This window comes from Dasypus novemcinctus, chromosome 24 (genome assembly GCF_030445035.2).
Source record: "Dasypus novemcinctus isolate mDasNov1 chromosome 24, mDasNov1.1.hap2, whole genome shotgun sequence".
Lineage (NCBI taxonomy): Eukaryota > Metazoa > Chordata > Mammalia > Cingulata > Dasypodidae > Dasypus > Dasypus novemcinctus.
In genome coordinates, this window is record NC_080696.1 from 40,780,777 (window position 1) to 40,801,394 (window position 20,618).

Consider the following 20,618-nt stretch of genomic DNA (forward strand, 5'->3'; position numbering starts at 1 on the left):
TAATATCCATGATATATAGGGAGATGCTACAACTCAACAATGAAAAGACAAATGACCCAATTTTAAAAATGGACGAAAGACTTGAATAGACATTTGTCTGAAGAAGAAATACAAATGGTGAAATAAACACATGTAAAAACGTTCAATTCCACTAGTGATTAGGGAAATGCAAACAAAACTGCAATGAGATATCATTTCCCACCTTTTAGAATGGCCACTATTACAAAGACAGAGAACCACAAGTGCTGGAGAGGATAGAGAGAGATAGGAACACTTATTCACTGTTGGTGCGAATGTAGAATGGTGCAGTCACTGTGGAGGACTGTTTGGGAGTTCCTGAACAAGTTGAATATAGACTTGCCATGTGACCCTGCAATACCACTACTGTGTATATACCCAGAAGAACTGAGAACAGTGACATGAACAGACATCTGTGCACTGATGTTCATAGTGGCATTATTCATGATTGCCAAAAGATGTAAACAACCCAGGTGTCCATCAACCGATGAATGGATAATCAAATTGTGGTGTATGTACATGATGGAATATTACACAGCCGTAAGAGGAAATAAAGTAATAAAGCATATGACAACATGGACGAATCTGGATGACATTATGTTGAGTAAAGCAAGCCAGACACAAAAGGACAAATACTGTAAGATTCCACTACTATGGACTAAATATATTGTGTAATCTCATGGAGTTAATAACTTGAATATGGGTCACCAGAAAATAGAATGAGGTCAGAGAATGGAAAGGTGAGAGTTAACTTGTGCAGAGTTGGTAAATGGATGTGTTAATCTATGGAAATGAATAGAAATGTTGAAAACCCAACATGTTAGTAACTAGCAGTACTATTATGTGGCTTTGAAAGGGGTTCAAAGGGAAAATCTAATGTCATATATATTACTAAAAGGAAAGATAAAAAATGTAACATGGAACTGTATAGCATGGTAAAACTGCATGTGAAATATGTATATGGGTAAAATTGCATATATGACTGTTTTTCTTTGAAATTGAACAAATGTGTGTTAACACTACAAAATGTTAATATCAGACAAAAATTATGCTAAGTGAAAGAATTGGACACAAAGTACTATATATTGTATGATGCCTTTTATATGATGCCTTTTAAATCAATTTATCATGAAGTTAGATTAGTGGATATATAGGGCTAGGGATGGACTGCTATGGGGTGGGGAGTGTTTCTTTTGGAATACTGAAATTGTTCTAAAAATTTTTGTGATGATGAATGCACAACATTGTGATTATACTAAATGCCATTGATTATACACTTTGGCTAGATTGTATGGTATATGAATACATTTCAATAACTGTTTAATAAATGAAAAGTAATTGTGCGAGAATAGCCAGAAATAACAACTATGCACAGCTGGGAAAGCATAGATTGTTAGTTTTTAAAATTTTCATTTATTATTTATCTATAATAGTATTATAGATAAATAATAATTTGTTACTATTATTATTGAAATAATGAAAATGCCCTGATGATGATTGAGGTGATGATTGCACAACTATGTGATTATACCAAATACCATTGATTGTACACTTTGGATGAATTGTATGCTTTATTAATATATGTCAATAAAACTTAATTGTTAAAAAAAAAGAATCCTTGGGGAAATTTCTCAAGATTGAAGAATTAACAAACATAAGGGGGGTGGGAGGGTAACTATGGACCCATGTAGATTTATTGTTTTTGTAAGTATTATCATGTGGTAAGTGAAGAACTGGTATAATTGATATAAAGACAGTGGCTCCCAGAGATTCCCAGAGGAGAGGGAAGGACACAGGACATTTTTAGAGCTTTGGAATTGTTCCGTATGATACTGCAATGATGGATACATGACATTATATGTTTGTCAAAACCTATAACACTGTACAGTGCAAAGTGTAAACCTAGGACCTCATATGTGGGAAGTTGGCATTCAACAACTGAGCCACATTGGTTCCCCCGAGTTTCATTTTGCTTGTTTTTTTTTTTTTTTTTCCAGGAAGAACCAGGAACCAAATGGGACTTATCATGTGGACCTTCCATATGGGAAGCAGGTGCTCAACTGCTTCAGTCTCAGCCACTCCCGTCCCCTATACTTTTTTTTAACAAATCAATTTTATTGATACATATTAATAAAGCATACAATTTTATCCAACATGTAAAATCAACAGTATTTGGTATAATCACATAGTTGTGTGTTCATACCTAAATCATTAAAGAATCTCCCTTATGCTTTTTTTTTTACTACCTACTTATATATTTTAAAAATTAATTTATTGAAATATATCACCTACACACAAACATACATAAATAATAAGTGTGGGAAGCAGACTTGGCCCAGTGGTTAGGGCATCTGCCTACCACATGGGAGGTCCGCGGTTCAAACCCCGGGCCTCCTTGACCCGTGTGGAGCTGGCCCACACGCAGTGCTGATGCGCGCAAGGAGTGCTGTGCCATGCGCAAGGAGTGCGCTCCATAAGGAGAGCCACTCAGCATGAAAGAAAGTGCAGCCTGCCCAAGAATGGCACTACACACACGGAGAGCTGACACAGCAAGATGATGCAACGAAAAGAAACACAGATTCCCAGTGCCACTGACAAGGATAGAAGCGGTCACAGAAGAACACACAGCAAATGGACAGAGAGAGCAGACAACTTGGGGGAGGGGGGAGAAATAAATTTTTTTCAAAAGTGTATAATGGGAAGCAGATTTGGCTCAATGGATAGAGCATGTGCCTACCACATGGGAGGTCCAAGGTTCAAACCCAGGGCTTCCTGACCCATGTGGTGAAGCTGGCCCACATGCAGTGCTGATGTGCGCAAGGGGTGCCATGCCATACAGGGGTAACCCCCGCAAAGGGGAGCCCCATGCGCAAGGAGTGTGCCCGTAAGGAAGGCCGCCCCATGCTAAAATAGGGCAGCCTGCTCAGGAGTGGTGCCGTACACACGGAGAGCTGATGCCACTGGCAAGAATACAAATGGACAGAGAAGAATGCACAGCAGATGGACACAGAGAGCAGGCAACTGGCAGGGGAGAAGGGGAGAGAAATAAATAAAAAATAAATCTTAAAAAAAAAAGTAAGTAATAGTTGTGAACTTACAAAACAAACATATGTAACATCATACAGGACTCTCATAACCCACCCTACCATCAACACCTTACACTGTTGTTAAACTCTTAACTAATGATTAAAGAGCATTGTCAAAATATTACTACTAACCTAAGTATTTTCCCCCCAACCTTCCATATTATTATCTTTATATCTTTTACATATGAACATACATAAACAATTAGTGTATAGTAAAAGTTGTGAACTTACAAAGCAAACATGCATAATATCATACAGGGGTCCCATACATCAACCCTCCACCAACACCTTGCATTGTTGTGAGACGTTTGTTACAAATTATGGAAGAATATTGTTAAAATCTTACTACTAATTATAGTCCTTATCTTTCATTTGGTGTGATTTCACCCCAACACACCTTATTATTATTTTTTAAATATATTTTTTATGACAGAAGCTGAAAACTTATAAAGCAATCATGCACATATGCAGAATTCCCAAGCAACACCCCTCGATCAACATACCACACTGTGGTGGAACATTTGTTACAGATAAGATAATATCATCTGACTGTTACCATGTCCATAGCATACATTTGGCCCACATGTACTGGCCCATTATCAACACAGTACATCTTTGGCATAGATGCAAGAATATTATACTACTGATAACCATAGTCCATAGGTCATTCCACTTGTATTTTTCCCATGCATTCCCAGAACCCTGCAGTAGTGATATACATTTGCTGTAGTTCACAAAGGACACTTTTGCATCTATACCATCAACCACAATTTTCATCCACCTCTTGGTTTCCTGTGCTATTCAATTCCTAGATTATTCTCTAGCATTCTGTCAATTGGCCTTTACATCCCTAGACTACCATTTTCAGCCACATCCCTATTTGTAAACTAGCTATCACTATTTTTACCATCCATTCTATACATTTCCACATTTTTACAGTAAAGTTAATTAAAACTTCTACATACATTAAACATCCATAATCCACTCAGTCCTTCTCTTATTTCCTTTAAGAATCCACCATCTACCACCAGGTCTTGAAGATATTTTCCTACAATTTCTTCTGGAAGTTTTATGGTTCTTGCTTTTATTTTTAGTTTTTTTATCCACTTTGAGTTAATTTTTGGAAAGGTGTGAGATAGAGGTCCTCTTTCCTTCTTTTGGCTACAGATATCCAGTTCTTTCAGCACCATTTTGCTGAATGGACTGTTCTGCCTGAGCTGTGTGGGTTTGACAGGCTAGGCAAAAATCAGTTGACCATACGTGTGAGGGTGTGTTTCTGAGCCATCAATTTGGTTCCATTGGCCTATGTACCTGTCTTTATGCCAGTACTATGCTGTTTCTACCACTATAGCTTTGTAGTATGATTTAAACTCTGGAGATGAGGGTTCGCTTTTCCTTTTATGATATTTCTGGCTATTCATGACCCCTTACCCTTCCAAATAAATTAGCTAATTGTGTTTTCAATTAAAAAAAATGCTGTTGGAATTTTTATCAGGGTTGCATTGAATCTGTATATCAATTTGAGTAGAATTGACATCTTAATGATATTTAGTCTTCCAATACAAGAGCATGGAATGTTTTTCCAGTTATTTGGCCTTTTTTTTTTTTTGGAAATTTTTATTTTTTTATTTTATTTCTCTCCCTTTCTCCCCCGTCCCCCACCCCGGTTGTCTGTTCTCTGTGTTTGTCTGCTATGTCTACTTTGTCTGCTTCTGTTGTCAGAGGCACGGGAATCTGAGTTTCTTTTTTTTTTTGTGGCATCATCATGTTGTGTCAGCTCTCCATGTGTGCAGCACCATTCCTGGGCAGGCTGCACTTTCTTTTGTGCTGAGCGGCTCTCCTTATGGGGCATACTCCTTGTGCGTGGGGCTCCCCTACACGGGGTACACCCCTGTGTGGCATGGCACTCCTTGCGAGCATCAGCACTGCGCGTGGGCCAGCTCCACATGGGTCAAGGAGGCCCGGGGTTTGAACTGCGGACCTCCCATGTGGTAGATGGACACCCTAACCACTGGGCCAAGTCCACCACCCATTTTGGCCTTTTTAAATTTCTTTTAACATTGAGTTGCAGTTTTCTGAATACAAGTGCTTTACATCGTTGGTTAAGTTTATTCCTAACTATTTGAGTTTTACCTGTCATATTTTATTTTCACCACTCTTTTGACACTTTTAGTTACTTTCATTGCTATAATCTTCATTTCTAGACTCTCTTCCAGGCCTCTCTCTCCTGTCTTTTCTTTTCAGGCTCTAGCACACCCTTTAGTATTTCCTGAAAATCTGGTCTCTTGCTTAGAAATTCTCTCAGTTTCTGTTTATCTGTGAATATTCTAATTTTGCCTTCATTTTTGAAAGACAGTCTTGCTGGATATAAGATTCTTGGCTTGAAGTTTTTCTCTTGTAGTATCTTAAATATATCAGACCACTATCTTCTTGCGTCCATGGTTTCTGGTGGGAAATCAGCACTTAATCTTATTGGATAGCCCTTATATGTTATACATTGCTCTTCTCTTGCTGTTCTCAGAATTCTCTCTTTGTCTTTGGCATTTGACATTCTGATGAGCACGTGTCTTGGATTTCATCTATTCAGATTTTTTCAGATGGGAGTACGTTGTGCTTCTTGGACATGGAGATCTATGTCCTTCAATAGGGTTTTCTACCATTGTTTCTTCAAATATTCCTTCTGCCCCTTTTCCCTTCTCTTCTCCTTCTGGGACACCCATGACACATGTGCTTGCACATCTCTGGCTGTCGTTTAGTTCCCTGAGACCTTGTTCAATTTTTTCCATTTTCTTCATCTGTTCTTTTGTATGTTTACTTTCAGAGGCCATTTTTTCAAGCTCACCAATCCTTTCTTCTGCCTCCTCAAAACTGTTATTATATGATTCTAATGTTTTTAAAATTTCATTTCTTGCACCTTTATTCCCATAAGAACTGCTATTTTTCTATGCATACTTTCAAATTCTTCTTTGTGCTCATCCAGTGTCTTCTTAATATCCTTAATCTCTTTAGCCATCTCATTGAATTTATTTTTTTTTTTATTTTTAAGATTTATTTATTTCTCTCCCCTTTCCACCCCACCCTGGTTGTCTGTTCTCTGTGTATATTTGCTGCGTCTTCTTTGTCCGCTTCTGTTGTTCTCAGCACCACCAGGAATCTGTGTTTCTTTTTGTTTTGTCATCTTGCTGTGTCAGCTCTCCGTGTGTGTGGCGCCATTCCTGGGCAGGCTGCACTTTCTTTCACGCTGGGCGGCTCTCCTTACGGGGCACACTCCTTGCGTGTAGGGCTCCCCTACGTGCGGGACACCCCAGCATGGCAGGGCACTCCTTGCGGCCATCAGCGCTGCATGTGGGCCAGCTCCACATGGATCAAGGAGGCCTGGGGTTTGAACCGAGGACCTCCCATGTGGTAGATGGACGCCCTATCCACTGGGCCAAGTCTGCTGCCTCACTGAATTTATTAAGGAGATTTGTTTGAACATCTATGATTGGTTGTCTCAACTCCTTTATGTCATCTGGCAGCTTATCTTGTTCCTTTAACTGGGTCATAGCTTCCTGTTTCTTGGTGTGGATTGTAATTTTTTGTTGGTGTCTTGGCATCTGGCTTATTAGAGTATTTATTCTGGGTGCAGTTTTCTCTTTAGTTTAGGGCTTCCTGCCCTTTCTCCCTTGCTGGTTGTGCAGTAGGAGCCAAGGATGTAGTTGGTGCTATAAACTGTGGAGACTCAAGCTGCCCTCATTGCCCCAGGGATATATGAAGCTTCTCCCAACTTTCTCCTTTCCCAGAGGTAGGGACAAAGTCACAGTTGTGTGGAATAATCCAAGTCATTCAGGCCTAGACTGTAGTTGTCCAGAGAAACTTATGAAGCTTCATGGCCCTTTCTCCCCTGCCTGGGGCATGGATGGAGCTACAGGTGTGGGCAGCAGTCTATGCAGTTCAGGTCCAAGGTGACTGCAGTTGTCCCAGTAGACATTTAATTATTCAGCTTGTGCCATCCAAAGGTACCCTGAGTTACCTGGATAGACTCCTCCCTGCCAGAGGTGGGACTGAAGCCTAGGCTAGGGCTGCAGGCTGATCTGGGTGAAAGAAACTGGTTCCTGGGCGGCGGACTTGGCCCAGTGGTTAGGGTGTCCATCTACCAAATGGGAGGTCCGAGGTTCAAACCCTGGGCCTCCTCGACCCGTGTGCAGCTGGCCCATGCGCAGTGCTGATGCATGCAAGGACCGCCCAGTGCAAAAGAAAGTGCAGCCTGCCCAGGAATGGTGCCGCACACATGGAGAGCTGACACAACAAGATGACGCAACAAAAAGAAACACAGATTCCTGTGCTGCTGACAACAACAGAAGCGGACAAAGATGATGCAGCAAATAGACACAGAGAACAGACAATCGGGGTGGGGGGGGGGGGGAAGAGGAGAGAAATAAATAAATAAATAAAAATAAATCTTTAAAAAAAAAGAAGAAGAAACTGGTTCCTACCATCACTGTGATATTTGGTCAGGCCAGCTTCCCCTCAAGGGGTGGAGTCAAAATGGCGGCCACTGGCCTTTTTCTGACTTGGACAAATTCACGCCCCTGCTGTTCCTAGGGTTATTCCTTAGCCATCTGAGTCTTACCAATCAGTAGCTGAAATTGGCAGCCTACCACCTCCTCTTCCCCTGTTTCTGGGAAATGGATCTTCCAATTCCGGTCACAGAACAGCCCCTGGGGCAGTTTGCACCACCAGAGTAGGACAATCACCGGCCTCCGTGGCTTGACTGGCAATTTCCTGGAGCGGCTAGAGCAGGTCCCCGCAGCTTCCTCCCTGCTGGAGGTGGCACTGGGGCCTAGGCTAGGCCTGCAATCTGACCTGGATGGAAAGAAGCCGGTCCCCACCAGCACTGGGGTTCTCAGTCCACCCCGCTTCCCCTCGTGCCAGGCGCAGAGTTAAGATGGCAGCCACTGGCCTCTTTCTGACTTGGACAGGCTCAAGCTTTAGCTGTTCTCAGGATTATACTTTAGCCTGCTGAATTTACTCATCAGTAGCTGGAGTTGGTGCCCCACCATCTTTTCCTCCCCCGTTTTTGGGAAGTGGAGCTTTCAATTCCAGCTGCGGAACAGCTCCCGAGGCAGCTTGTGCCTCCAGTGGAGGATGGGCACCGGTCTCCATGGCATGGAGCACTCTACTTACGAGTCTTCTCTGCAGATGGGCAGTCTGCTCCTTCCATTCCTTCAAGGATGCTCTTCAGGCCTCCTGAGCCCCCAAACAGGTGCTTCAGCTAGCTCCAGAGAGCTCTGGGTGTTTACTAACTGCCCTGTAGCAGGAGCAGACTCTAGGAGCTCCTTACTCCACCACCATCTTACTGTAATGCCTCTCCCTTATACTTTTTTTTTTAAGATTTATTTTATTTATTTCTCTCTCCTCTCCCCGCCCTCCATTGTCTGCTCTCTGTGTCCATGCACTGTGTGTTCTGCCTCTGCTTACATCATCCGGTGGCACTGGGAATCTGCATCTCTTTTTTGTTGCTTTATCTTGCTACATCAGCTCTCTGTATGTTTGGTGCCACTCCTGGGCGGGTTGCCCTTTTCTCATGCAGGGTGACTCTCCTTATGGGGCACACTCCTTTGCACATGAGGCACCCTTACGTGGGGGCGTCCCTGCATGGCACAGCACTCCTTGCACTTGGCAGCACTGTGCATGGGCCAGCTTACCACATGGGACAGGACGCCCTGGGGATTGAACCCTGGACACGCCATATGGTAGACGGATGCTCTATCAGTTGAGCCATGTCTGCTTCCATCTCCCTTATACTTTTGATGTAACTTTTATGTGATCTAAAACTTCTCTAAATATGAAGTTTATAATGAATTAAAAAAAAAAAAAAGAATCCTTGGGGGCCATTTTGTAGGCTGGTTACTACTTTCTATCTAAACTAGGTCTCCTTTCCTCCCACTACTTGCCCCATCCATTCCCACTCTTGGAACTCTTTTAGTTTGTCTTCTTCACTAGACTGTTGGAGCAAAGCCAGAGGTTTGCAGAAACTCACAGCTGGCACTCCAGAAAGGTGGATGAACAGTTTTATTATGCACAGGCCCAGAGGACAGTCAATCTCCAAATTCTGGGCCCTGTTTTTCAGCTTTCATAGGTTCATACAGGATTTCAGGTGGGATCAGCATAACTTTTGTTCATTGGCTAATGCGTTGCTAGGCAAAATTTTGCAAGCAGAGGGGTTTCAGAGGCAAAATGCAGCTGCAAGGTTGCGGGCTGATTTACAGAAGCAGGGGGCAGGAGTTATTTATTTGATATTCTCCTGCAGGACCATGCCCTCAAAGTCTGATCCACAGAAGCCGGGGCAGGAGTGACTTTTCAGATATTTTTGCAAGGTTATGCTTTTTATTCCTCAATAAGACCATAAGCTCCTTGAGATCAGACTGATTTTGTCTAGTTCACAATTGCATCCCCAGTGACCAACACAAGTGAGGTGCTCAGTAAATATCTGTTGACCAAGGGAACAGATGGTTACGGAATGAATGAACGCTGTTTTTTCTTGCCCCCTGCAAAACCTAGTTTAGACATGGCATGCAGTAGGTTCTTGGTGATTTTTTGCGTGTGTGCTTTTTCTCGGTGAATGTTTTTGAACGAATTATAAATATTTGCTTCGGCTTAAATTATAAGAATTTGTGTCTGTCTCCCTCTTGCATCCTGTGCACCTAGCCTAGGGCTTAGCATAGAATTAAGGCCTCTATAAATGATTGCCAAAATGGGCTGAGTTGTCGTGGGGCTTCGAGATCGAAGGCGTCTGGATTTCGCTTCCTGAAGCCTCTTTTCCGGCTCAAACCCATACTATGAGGACAAAAGCGCCACAGAGATGGGGCGCCAACCCACAGACAATTTTAGCGACGTGGGCGGAGCTGAGCAGGCATTTGCTTAGTATATGTCACTTCCGGACTCCGGGGTTGCGAGGAACCACTTCCGGGGGAGCGGCGCGGAGGCGCGCGAGGTGAGTGCGGCGGCGCCGACCGCAGGCCTGCATTCCGGGCGGGGCAGCGTCGGGGACAGGGCAAGGACTAACGGAATGGGTGGGCTGGGGTGTGGCGTCCGAACTGTCCGTGGGTAGTCGCTTCGGCTGGCCCGGGCGTCTCTCTGCGAACGGTGTGAGTAATTTCCTACGAGGCTCGTTAGGAAGTTACTTGCAGAGGGAAATCTGAGGCCCCGGGAGGCGGACGCCTCTCCTGGTGCTGCCTTGCCCTTTAGTTCAAAACCTGGGCCAGAACCCGGGGGTCCTCAGACCAACTTCGGGGTCTTTTCTCCCACGCTTGGACCATTAGGAGAAGCCTGGCCTGGGTTCGAGTCCCGATTGTGCTCCCGTCTTGCTCAGTGACCGTGGGCAAGTCGTATCTGCTCTCTGGTTTTCAGTTTCCTCCTCTGTAAAGGGTACGTGAGGTTGAGAATTAAACGAGATGGTGAATGTAGAGCAGTTCGATACATAGCCCGTTTGTTGGACGGAGTAAGTCTTTTAAAGAGAAGCGGGAAATGAATCTTGATGTGAAATCTCATCGTTTTTAAAGTGGTGGAAACCAATTCAGATTTAATAATTAAAATTTCCGGGTGATCTGCACATCATTTACAGCCCACTGGATGCCAGTTGTAACTTTGTTTTGGAAAATGGCTCAGCCTTGCACAGGACGAAATTCAGATCCAATTCTGAGCAGTTCTTGGGAATTTGTTTTATTGGTACAGGTCTGGGTGTACAGTCCATTGCTGAAAGGCGGAATAACTCCTGCTGACACCGGTTTTATATTCCACAGTCTGTTTCAGGTGACTTCTCATAACAGAGGTCCCTCCCTCCCCTTTTTTTCTTATGTGGTAAAAAATATATATATCATAAACAGCATATTTAACCATTTTCAAGTGTGCAGTTCTGTCACATTAAGTACATTGACATTGCGGTGTAATTTTCACCCCTTTTTCCAGAACATTTTCATCATTACAAATAGAAACTCGCAACCCATTAAGGAATAACCCTTTCTTCCCCACTCCCTCCAACCCTGGTAACCACTATTCTTTCTGTCTCTATGAATTTGCTTATTCTAATTATTAATTATTATGAGAGAGATCATACAATGTCCTGTGTCTGCCACTCAACTTGTTGTTCAAGGTTCACACATGTTATAGCATGTAAGCCCTTAGTTTCTTTTTTTATGGCTGCATAATAATTCGTTGTGTGGATCGAACACATTTTGTTATCTGATCATCTATTGATGGATACTTGGGTTGCTTCCATCTTTTCACTCTTGTGAATAATGCTGCTATGAACATGGCTTTACAAGTATCTTTTTGATTCTCTGTTTTCAATTCTTTTGGGTATATACCTAGAGGTGGAATTGCAGGGTCACATGGTAGTTCTATGTTTTACCTTCTCAGGAACCTCTAAACTGTTTTCCACAGAGCTGCATCATTATACATTTCCATTAATAGTGTATGAGGGTTTCTATTTCTCCATACCCTTGCCAATGCTTGTTGTTTTCTGTTTTTAAGTACTGTCCATTCTAGTGGGTGTGAAGTGGTGTCTAATACTTTTAATTTGCATTTCCCTAATGGCTAATGATGTTAGAACAGAGTATTTAAATTGCTTCACTAGAAGCCAAGAATTCCCAGCCAAAACACTGTGCTACAGTAGGGGGAAGGTGGGAGTTTGTGAGACCTTTAGCAATTTTGGACTCTGGGTTTTCCAGTCTTAGAGATGATTTAGTTAGTTATTATATATTAATTCTGGAGAGCTATGCAAGTCTCAGGGGTTATTTCTTTCAATCTGTTGGCTCATTCTTTTTTTTTTTTTTCAGTAAACTTATTTTAGAACAGTTTTAGATTTACAAAATTATTGCAGAGATACTACAGAGACTACCCAAATACCCACACACAGCTTTCTATATTATTAGGATCTTACATTAGTGTGATACGTTTGTTACAGTTAATGAACCAGTATTGATACATTATTATTTTTTTAAATTTATTTTTTATTTCTCTCCCCTTCCCCGCCCCCCAGTTGTCTGCTCTCTGTGTCCATTCACTACGTGTTCTTCTGTGTCCGTCTGTATTCTTCTCAGTGGCACCTGGAATCTGTGTCTCTTTTTTTTTTTTATTTTTTTTTATTTTTTTATTTTTTATTGACTTTGTAATAATATTACATTAAAAATATATATGTGAGGTCCCATTCAACCCCACCCCCCCACCCCCCCTCTCCCCCCCCCAACAACACTCGTTCCCATCATCATGACACATCCATTGGATTTGGTAAGTACATCTTTGGGCACCTCTGCACCTCATATACATTGGTTCACATCATGGCCCATACTCTCCTCTATTCCATCATGTAGGCCCTGTGAGGATTTACAATGTCCGGTGATTACCTCTGAAGCACCATCCAGGGCAGCTCCATGTCCCGAAGACGCCTCCACCTCTCATCTCTTCCTGCCTTTCCCCATACCCTTTGTCCATTATGTCCACTTTTCCCAATCCAATGCCACCTCTTCTATGTGGACACTGGATTGGTTGTGTCCATTGCACCTTTATGTCAAGAGGAGGCTCAGATTCCACATGGATGCTGGATGCAATCCTCCCATTTTCAGTTGTAATGACTCTAGGCTCCATGGTGTGGTGGTTGTCCTTCTTCACCTCCATCTTAGCTGAGTGTGGTAAGTCCAATAAATCAGATTGTAGGTGCTGGAGTCTGTTGAGGCTCAGGATCTGGCTATCACATTGTCAGTCCAGAGATTCAAATCCCCTAAATATATCTTAAACCCCAACATTAACTGCACCTCCAGCACATTAGCATGAAAGTCTTATGAAGGGAGATCCCATCTGAGTCCAGATTCATCACACATAAACACCATTTCCAAAGAGGGGCCATCTGCCCTGGTAGTTAACCCCATCGGCCATGACCATAACTCCCATGGGTCTCTTTAGCCCTCAAAGGAACCAATATCTGGGGGTTGTATCTGCTTTATCTGTCTCTCTGACTCTGCTCAGTTGTGCATGAGGGCAAACCTTCTGCCAGCCTCCAGACTCTTTTTTAGAAACTCGTAGCCATATAAACTCATTTCTCCTTTCCATTTCCCCCTTACTTTAGGTCAAACAGCATTTTAAAGTCATGGTATTTTATGTAGACATGGATATTCTGCTGATCCGCATTGAACCTTCCGTATAAGGTCATTTTCCAGTTGCATCATCAGTTGGTAGTTGATAGTGGTCCCTCGTTGCCAGGGAGGCTCATCCCCGGGTGTCATGTCCCACGCTGGGGGGAAGGCATTGCATTTACATGCTGAGTTTGGCTTCGAGACTGGCCACATTTGAGTAACATGAAGGCTGACAGAAGGAAATTCCCAGGCACAAAGTTGCTCTAGGCCTTGTTATTATTTTGGGTTTATCAGCTCACAAGCATAGTCATTAGTATCAGGGGCTCACTGTTGAACCCTCACTCCCTCCCGGTCCCCACCACTGTACCTGGGAGACTGTCGCTGCTCCCCTAGGGACCACGACAGAGCACCACTGGCCAGGAACCCAGTACCCCCCCTACTGTGGTTTTTAATTGTTGCCACTATGAGTATATCCAAACATTACCATGCACCCTGGACATATGTTCTGTACAGCTCCCTGTCAGTCATATATCACCTGTCATTGGTATCCCATACCAGTATCCCTCCATTGCCATTGTTGAAACACTCTGTGATCCAGAACTCCCCGAAATTTGAAGCCCAATATAATGTCATGGTCCCTTACTAGGGAATGGCATATAGCGATGAGTTTAAAGGATAGATAAAGAACTTGGATAAAGTTAGATAAAGAACTTAGATAAAGAATGTTGACTTGAAAAAATTCCACATCCTATTTTTTTCTTTTTTTTCTTTTTTTTTTCCCCCCCCCCCCCTAATTATTCAGCTTTTCTTCACAGGAGTCCTAGACCACAGCAATGTATATATATAATATACAGCACTCCCTCTGTGTCTCTTTTTGTTGTGTCATCTTGTTGCGTCAGCTCTCCGTGTGGGTGGCGCCATTCCTGAGCAGGCTGCACTTTTTTCACGCTGGGCGGCTCTCCTTATGGGGCGCACTCCTTGCACGTGGGGCTCCCCTATGCGGGGGACACCCTTGCATGGCACGGCACTCCTTGCGCGCATCAGCACTGCGTGTGGGCCAGCTCATCACATGGGTCAGGAGGCCCTGGGTTTGAACCTTGGACCTCCCATGTGGTAGGCAGACACCCTATCCATTGGGCCAAATCTTCTTCCCCATTATTATTACTATTATTATTATTATTATTTGAGGTACCAAGGGCTGGGAATTAAACCCAGGACCTCATATGTGGGAAATCAGTGTTCAACCACTGAGCCATATTGGCTTCCCTGAGTTGGTTTTTTATTGTTTTTACTTGTTGTTTTTGTTTTTTCAGGATGCACTGGGAACTGAACCTGGGACTGCCCATGTGGGAGGTGGGCGCTCAAGTGCTTGAGCCACATCCGCTCCCGATACATTATTAACAAAAGTCCATACTTTATTCAGATTTCTTCAGTATTTCCCTAATATCTTTTTGTTGTTGTTTCAGGGTCTCCATCCAGGATACTATGTTACATTTAGTTGTCTTGTCTCTGTAGTCTCTTCTTTGTTGTGACAGTTTCTCACACTTTCATATTTTTGATGACCTTGATAGTTTTGTGGATTACTGGTCAGGTATTTCATAGGATGCCTCTCATTTGAGATTTGTCTGATGTTTTTCTCATGGTTAGTCTGGAATTATGGGTTTTGAGGGGAAGGAGCACAGAGGTAAAGTGCTATTCTCATCATATCTCAAGGGTACATACTATCAATATGACATTGCTGTTGATGTTGATTTTGATCACCTGACTGGAGGTAGTAGTGTTTGTCAGGCTTTTCCACTGTAAAATTACTCTTTTTTTCCCTACACTTTTTTTCCCCCACTATGTGCAACCCATACTTAAGGAATGTGGAATTTATGTTTCCACACTTAAAGACAGAGTATCTGACATAAATTATCTGAAATTTTGCCTGAGCAATTTGTCTAATTCTTCCCCATTTATTTATTTATTTAATCATTTATTTATACCAATATATATTCATGGATATTTATTTAATACTCTGGGTTATAGTATAGTACTTCTTTATTTTATTGTCAAAATTGTTTCAGCTTTAGCCTTTGGGAGCTCTTTCAATTGCCTTCTGTATCCCTTTGACATACTCTGTTGTGATGGTGGTTATTTGGTTGTTTTTCAATTTTTTGTTTTTTTAGTACTTTCTTACTTTTTGGCACTACAGATGCTTCAGGGTTATCTTGTATATGTCCTGTCCCAGCTCTAGAGTCAGCCAATTCTCCAAGGAACCCTGAATGCTTTTGTTGGAGAATGGTATTAGGAACCAAGGTCTGGGTATGCTCATTGTTCCTGGGATCTCCTTACTTCTAGGCTGTCAGAGCGAGGAGATATATGTTAGTATATCTATGTATATATACATATCTATAAATACTTCTGTATGTAACCATCTGTATCTGCTGAGCTAAACAGGGAGTTCATACTGATGTCTCCAGCTCTCATCCATTACTATATGGTTCATCTGGCCTCTTTCTCTTGCTTATCTGTAGCCATTATTCCAACAGTGATGAACTTGGCTCTTACCAGCCACCATTTCACTTAGTTGTTCCGTTAAGTGCTTTCAGAATTGATAACCTGTACTCTTGTGGGAAACTACTTTATCAACTAGAATACAATTTATGTATAGTTTGTTTTGCCTTTAGACTCTCCTCCAGGGGTTTTTAACCATTTTTGTTTCACAGACACTTTTGCCAGTCAGGTGAAATGAATACTGTTGTGATTTATTTATTGCATACATTCATAAGTGAAGGAAATGCTAGATTTCAGTTATAGGTCAGAGAAAATAAAGATAATAAGTTGATTTTTTTCAATTCAAGCGCACGGACCTTCTGAAATCTTTCCACAGACCCCTTAGGGTTCCGTGGCCCCCTGGTCATGAACCTGTGCTCTACTTTTCTCTAAAGTTACTTAGTTCTGACCTTATTTATTCACTGAATTCTTCAGTGAGGTTCTTTCTTACATTTTAATACAGTTAGATTCTTTTGTCACATTCTGCATTCCATCCTGGATACCCTGACTCCCTATATAATTTTAAAAAATTTGTGTGCTTTAAGGTTTACTCTTTGTGCTATGAAGTTTTATGGGTTTGACAAATGTATAATGTTTTGTATTATTATAGTATCATACAGGGTAGCTTCATTGCCCTCAGGGATTATTTTAATGTCCTTCTTTTAGATTTCACTTCAGCAATCCTGTTGCTTGTCAATATGTCCATAATCTGAGAATTTACCACCTCCACTACTGCCATCCTGGTGAAAACATCCCTTTTTGAATGTCGTCACTTCCTAGTTGGTCTCCATGCTTCTACTCTGGTCCTTTTACACATATTTCTTCTTAGAGTTTTATAGTTTTATCTCTTACATTTAAGTCTGATACATTGTAAGTTAATTTTTGTATACGATATGAGAAGGGTCCAGCTTCATTCTTTTGCATGTGGATATCCAGCTGTCCTAGCACTATTTGTTGGAAAGACTGTTCTTTCCCTCTTTGAATGGTCCTAGTACTCTTGCTGAAAATCGGTTGACCATGGTTGTGTGAGTTTTTTCTGGACTCTCAATTCTATTCCATCTGTATGTCTGTCCTTACTCTAGTATCACACTGTTTTGATTACTGTAGCTTTGTAGTAAAGTTTTGGGAAATTGAGAAGTGGGAGTCCTCTAACTTTATGCTTTTTCAAGATTGTTATGGCTATTCGGAATCCTTTGCAATTCCATAAGAATTTTAGGATTAGCTTGTCCATTTCTTCAAAAAGGCAGTTGGAGTTGCATTGAATCTGTAGATCAATTTGGGAGTATTGGCCATCTTAACAATATTAAGTCTTCTAGTCCGTGCATACGGGATGTCTTTATATTTAGGTCTATCCTAATTTTGTTCAATAAGGTTGTTTTTTTTTTTTTAAGATTTATTTATATTTCTCCCCCTCCCCCACAATTATCTGCTCTCTGTGTCCATTTGCTGTGTGTTCTTCTGTGACGGCTTGTATCCTTGTCGGTGGCACTGGGAATCTGTGTCTTTCTTTGTTGCGTCAGCTTTCTGTGTGTATGGCGCCACTCTTGGGCAGGCTGCACTTTTTTCACGTGGGGCGGCTCTCCTTACGGGGTGTACTCCTTGTACGTGGGGCTCCCCTACAAGGGGGACACACCTGCATGGCATGGCACTCCTTGCACACATCAGCACTGCGTGTGGGCCAGCTCACCACACGGGTCAGGAGGCCCTGGGTTTGAACCCTGGACCTTCCATGTGATAGGCGGATGCTCTATCAGTTGAGCCAAATCGACTTCCCTGTTCAATAACGTTTTGTAGTGTTTAATATACAAGTCTTGTACCTTCTTGGTTAGAATTATTTCTAGGTATTTTATTCTTCTAGATGCTCTTGAAAATGGAAATGTTTTCTTTATTTCCTTTTCAGAAAGTAGGATTTTTATATGTTGATCTTGTATCCTCCAACTTTGCTGAATTTATTATCTCTAATAGTTTTTTTTTTTTTGCTATGGATTCTTTAGGGTGTTCTATATAAATATGATCATATCATCTGTGAATAGATGTAATTTTATTTTTGCTTTCTAATTCAGATGACTTTTATTTCTTTTTCGTGCCTAACTGCCCTGTTGAGAACTTCCAATACCGTGTGAATAGAGAACTAGTGTGAGTGGATATCTTTGTTTTGTTTCTGCTCTTAGTGGGAAACTTTCAGTCTTTCACCATTGAGTATGATGTTAGCTGTGGGTTTTTCACAGATACCTTTATCAGGTTTTGCAAATTCCCTCTATTCCTAATTTGTTGAGTGTTTTTATTATAAAAGGGATTTTGTCAGATGCTTTTTTTCATCAATTGAGATGACCATGTGTTGTTGTTTTCCTTCGATCTGTTCATATGGTTGTATTACATTGGTTGATTTTCATATGTTAAACCATTCTTGCTTTCCTGGGATAAATTTCTCTTGGTCATTGTGTATAATCCTTTTAATATGCAGCTAGATTCAGTTTGCTAACATTTTGTTGAAGATTTTTGCATTTATATTCTTTTTTTCCCATTGCGCTCATTATTTATGTATCACATACCATACTATCTATCCAAAGTGTACAGTGACTTTTAGGATAATCACAGTGTTGTGCATTCATCACCACAAAAATTTTTAAAACTATTCCATTACTCAAAAAAAAAAAAAAATCCACACCCCTTAGCAGACACCTCTCAATCCCTCTATCCTTCCCCCACATTGCATAAAAAGTAATCTAATTTCATCTTTATAACTTGATTTATATTTACATTTTATATAAATGGAATCATACAATGTTATACTTTGTATTTTTCCCCTTAGCATGTTTTTTCACCTGATATTAACATCTTATATTAACATACATAATTACATTTGTTCAGTTTCAAAGAAAAACAATCTTATATATGCAATAATAACTATATTCATATTTCACGAGGTTTTACGATGCTATATTTTTTAGTGTTTCTTCTAGTAATATACATAACCTTAGACTTTCCCTGTCAACCACTGTCATACCCATATAATAGCACTGCTAGTTACAAACATTCTGTTGGGCTCTCACCTTTTCTATTCATTTCCAAAGATTAGCACCCATCTTTTTTTCCCCCCCAAGATTTAGTATTTTTTATCAGAGAAGTTGTGAGTTTACAAAACAATCATGTATAACATATAGGATCCCTTAGGAAGTGGACTTGGCCCAGTGGTTAGGGCATCCGTCTACTACATGGAAGGTCCACAGTTCAAACCCCGGGCCTCCTTGACCCGTGTGGAGCTGGCCCAAGTGCAGTGCTGATGCGCGCAAGGAGTGCCCTGCCATGCAGGGGTGTCCCCGCGTAGGGGAATCCCACGCGCAAGGAGTGCACCCCATAAGGAGAGCCACCTAGCGCAAAAGAAAGTGCGGCCTGCCCAGGAATGGTGCCACACACACGGAGAGCTGACACAAGATGATGCAACAAAAAGAAACACAGATTCCCATAACACTGACAACAACAGAAGCGGACAAAGAAGACGCAGCAGAAAGACACAGAGAACAGACATCTGGGGTGGTGGGGGATGGGGGACGGGAGAGAAATAAATAAATCTTTAAAAAAAAAAAAACATATAGGATCCCTATACACCACCCCACCACCAATATCTTGCATTGTCAAGGGCCATTTGTTACAGTTTATAAAAAGAACATCCAAATATTCCTACTAATTATAGTCCATAGCTTACATTAGGTGTATTTTCCCCATAAACAACCCTGTTATTAACACCATGTATTAATATTGTATATACGTTATAGTTCATGAGAGAAGGTTCTCATATTTGTTCTGTTAACCACAGTCCATCATCTACCACAGGGTTCCCTGTGTTTTACAGTCCCATGCCTTGTATAATCCTTCTGAAGTTACACTCAGTGGCTTTCAGTTTTAGCACAGAGTTGTGTTGTCCCATCAGTCAATTTTATAACATTTTGATTACTCCAAAAAGACAAATCCCGTACCCCCTCACACTCCCCTGTTAATGACCCTTGGTATTGCTATAGTATCTTTGTTGTCCTTGAGGCATAATATTACATTATTACTGTATAATAATACTACATTATTATTGTTAACTGTAGTCCATAAGTTACATTACTTGTATTTTCCCCTGGGTCATTGTATTCTTAACACATTGGAATAGTGATGTACATTTGAAAAATATGTTCTTAACCCATTCCTGTGTGGATGCATTGTAAAAAGGACCTTTTTTTTTTCTTTCAGGTTTGCAGGCTAGTGGTGTGTGTGTGTTTTTAAAGATTGATTGATTGATTGATTGATTGATTATTTATTCCTCCTCCTTGCGGCTTGCTTGCTGTCTGCTCTCTGTGTCCATTTGCTGCGTGTTCTTCTGTGTCTTCTTGTCTGCCTTTGTTGCATCATCTTGCTGCACCAGCTCTCCGCAGGCACGGGCCATCAGCTCTCCATGGGCACCGGCCAGCTTGCCTTCACAAGGAGGCCCTGGGACGCGAACCCAGGGCCTTCCATATGGTAGATGGGAGTCCATTCGATTGAGCCACAGCCACTTCCCAGTGGCGTATTTTTTTAAACATAGATCATACAAAATGTTACATTAGGCGGCAGACTTGGCCCAGTGGTTAGGGCGTCTGTCTACCACATGGGAGGTCCGTGGTTCAAACCCCGGGTCTCCTTGACTCATGTGGACCTGGCCCATGCGCAGTGCTGATGTGCACACGGAGTGCCATGCCATGCAGGGGTGTTCCATGCATAGGGGAGCCCCACGTGCAAGGAGTGTGCCCCATAAGGAGAGCCACCTAGTGTGAAAGAAAGTGCAGCCTGCCCAGGAATGGCACCGCATACTCAAAGAGCTGACACAGCAAGATGACGCAAAAAA

General features: G+C 41.8%; 1 protein-coding gene across 3 annotated transcripts in view; it reads left to right on the forward strand.

The window, feature by feature from the left end:
• The first annotated feature begins 10,030 nt into the window (after positions 1-10,030).
• MANBAL (mannosidase beta like) overlaps positions 10,031-20,618 on the forward strand; it is a 49,442-nt gene continuing 38,854 nt past the window's right edge. The window contains exon 1 of one of the 3 annotated variants that reach the window (XM_004466584.3): positions 10,031-10,080. The gene's annotated coding sequence lies outside the window, so the exon portion shown is untranslated. Of the gene's footprint in view, positions 10,081-10,111; positions 10,235-10,490; positions 10,515-20,618 lie in introns of those variants that run through there. The other 2 variants (XM_071211700.1, XM_058287064.2) reach the window with 2 other exon arrangements.